The following is a 3,489-nucleotide window of genomic DNA, read 5'->3' on the forward strand; positions in this document are numbered from 1 at the left end:
AAACGACAGCCTCAGTCTTCCACCTCAGTCTTGCTCTCCTGCAGCTGATCAGCATCTGTAGCTGGAGCTTGTTGGCTAAGAAAATGCTCTGAACCACACAGCTGCCTGAACCTGTGTGATGTTCTTGCAAGATGGCCCACATCTTCTAGCTCAAGATAATTTATTATCTTGAGCAGGATCTCGTCAGGCAGACGGTCCAGGTAATAATAGTGGCCGTGGCATAAAGCCTCACTGTACCTCAGGATTTCATCTCCAAAAATCCTATGGACAGCAGACTTCAGCCGAGTGTCACGTATGTAGCTGGGGAGGACAAAAATATATAAATGTATATTGTGGTTAATGTTGGTGGAGTTCCTGAAATTCTACCTGGACTACCTAGTTTGCCAGCAACTGGTCCCAGCCAGGAAATGATCTAAACAAACAAGAGGAGCTTAAACAAGTGAGCCTGTAGCATGTTCGTAGTGAGCTTTAGAGGAGCTGGTACGTGGATTTGACTAGCTGTTTCCAGTCTTTGTGTGGAGGTAGGCTAACCGTCTCGAGCTGTAGTTTCAGACCAGATATCCAGATGCAGATAGACCCTTACTGCCAGGTGAGAATGAGGAATCAAACCTGCATTCACTCCAAAGAACTTGACATTTTCCCCGGGAACCAATCCACTCAACCACCTTGCTTTTTCCTTTTCTCATCTGAAGTGCCAACGTGAAACACTGACCCTATATTGTGCCAGAACCCTTGTGTAGCTGCAAGACTTAAAATGTCAAGGTATCACTTTAACGGCAGCCTTTTCCTTCGCCTTGTTTATGCTTGTTCTTCTGCCACAGACGCTGGTTCAGATTTGCACACCTTCACTTGGTTTTTGTATATTTTTACCTGCCACTGATTTTTGTTCCCTTCTGCCAAATTTTGTTACTTTAGTAGTGGAATTAACTACGACACCGGAATTAAGTGGTGCTGTTTATTCATAGCTATGTAGCTGTTGTTTTAATTCATAAAGCTATAGTTGTTTGCAAGTCTTCAATTCAGTCTCACTCTGACGCCAGTGTAAAACCTCTCTCTGCAGATTTCATTGTCCAGGGAGTTTAATTTACCTGAACAACATCAGGACTTGTGAAAATATTTTATCCTGATGTATTTGACTGTTGGCATCATGTGATGCGGAGATGATTGTTTGTGAATGAATGCATGAGCAGAGGCCCGGTAGACTCAGTAGATCATAGGTGGCAGCTGCACCAAATCACATGTACTCTGAGAAACTCAAACCAAACCTTCTCTTTAACCTTCCTGTAACATCTGAGGTATTGTTAGTATTTCAGGATATTGCAAATAATTATTTTACTGCGCCGGCAGAGATGTCACTTTCCATGTCTGTTTTCTTCTTCACTTGAGGGATAAATGAAACTGGTAACACGGTAAAGTCATATTTTCATCAGTGCATTCAGATTTACATCTCCCAAGTTTGATAATCTTGCAACAGGACATATATTTTGTCTCACTCTGCTTCATCCTGTCAGTTAACATGTATTTATTAAGGTGAGCTGTTTCTGAGCGTGCACCACGTTGGGCAAAGGCCTCAGTGTGCTTCATATGACCATGACTAAAGCAGAAGTGTTTAGAGCTGTTCTGGATGATCACGCTCGAAGGTGGCTGTGTTAATGTAGCATTCAGTGTTTTTTGCCCTGCCTGCGAGCCCCTCTAAACACTTGTGCCCGCACACTTTGTACAAGCTTTGTACAATTTGTTTCTTATTCGTCTGAACACACTGGGCACCTCCCAGTCAAAGCACAGCTCCACTGGAACAGTTTTATCTCAGTGTGAATCTCCTGAACATTTGTTTTAGTTAGATTTTATTGTTTTTCCTGCATGTCTTGTATATTAATAACAATGTAATTGTCCTTTGAAGGGTGGAGGGGACATCTTCTAGTGTAGAGCTGAGCAGCATATTAACACCAAATGAAAGTTGAATAGTTTTTCTTCTTTTGTTTTTTTTTAGCTTTAGTTTGTAAAGGTTTATAGGTTTAACTTCATTTTTTCCTTTGTTAAATTTAAATGTTTACATTTTGTTATGCATGTTAAACAGATATATTGTTATATCCAGTGTTTTGCACACTACAGCATCAGTCCGGAACGGCACTGCTCATTCTTGTAAAGTACTTAAAATTAAGTGCCTGATATGTAAAAGTGACAATTGGAGTCAGCAAATGAAATGGAAATTTGCTCATTCGCCTTTGTGCCACTGACTTGAACAACGGCTCTTGTCGTGATGTTTCACTGAACATTTGATTAAAACCTCTGTACGAGAAGAGAGGATCATGGTAAAAAAGCAAAAGCAGGAGTCTGGCTCAGCTCCTCAGCATCTGTAGGAGCAAAGTGGACCTAAGGACTCGACTACAGGGACACCTAGTGGGCGCCTGGAGTTCAGAGCGCTCAGCGATTCATCCAGTGTGCAACCTTCTGTGATAGATGGCAAAATTAAAGGTGCTACATGTGGCATTTTACCAGCTGTGAATTGGCCATGCATGCCATGCATGTTCATTAGTACTGGATGTTAAACAGCGTTTTTTATCTGTCAGTGCCAACACTGGTGGTAGAAAACGGTGCTAAGGTGGAGCAGGCTACCTTAGAGCATGGCTAAGCAAAACACAACGGAAAGTCACAGGCTGGAAACATGAATGGAGCAACTCACGTCGACTCGTCACAACGTGGCCATGTTGGACACGCCTACAACACTCCCCCCGTGACCCCTCACCCCATCTGTGTAGGTTTACTATCATGTAGTTGAAGAAATCTTGCACGTTTCCACATTTCAGAACCTGGAACCAGTAAATTTGACAGGTTTTTCATAAAATATGTTGATTAATGTTCTGCCATTCAACCAATCAATCAATGAACTAATCATTTCAACTCTACACATGTACAAGTGTGTTACTGGTGTTGTCCCCTTCAACATCTCCTGCAGTAAACCTGATTTTAAATATACATCTTCAACAACCACAAAGAAATGTCATCAAACACTGTTGTGAGATTAATGGAACCAGACATTTCCAGCGTGTGACGTCGATGTACTGCTGTTAAAAATGCTGCATGTGGCACCTTCACAATCTGTTGGATGTTTCGTATCAATGAATGTCTCTCACACCTTCCTGTGATCTCATTTTCTCACTGGGCCCATTTCGCCTCATGTTTTTGTGTTTTTCCCTTCATAAAACGAACCCAGATCAACCGTAAAGCGTTCGTTCTGTACAGACTGTGCTGAACTGAGCTGAGGACGACGACCCAGGTTAATCACAGTAAGACCACACTTTGACCTGAATGCTCATCTTCTGTTGATTGACGCTCTGTTCTTGCATATGTGTGATCTGATCATTGCAGTTCTGCAGCACAAACTCCACGTATTGTCTGTAGAGGTGGTTAAATGGCTGGCATTGTCAGGTACCATTCCATTTTAACACTGTATATTTATAATAAAAGTAAAATAAACATCTGTTAATC

The sequence above is a fragment of the Monopterus albus genome, unplaced genomic scaffold (genome assembly GCF_001952655.1).
Source record: "Monopterus albus unplaced genomic scaffold, M_albus_1.0 scaffold159.1, whole genome shotgun sequence".
Lineage (NCBI taxonomy): Eukaryota > Metazoa > Chordata > Actinopteri > Synbranchiformes > Synbranchidae > Monopterus > Monopterus albus.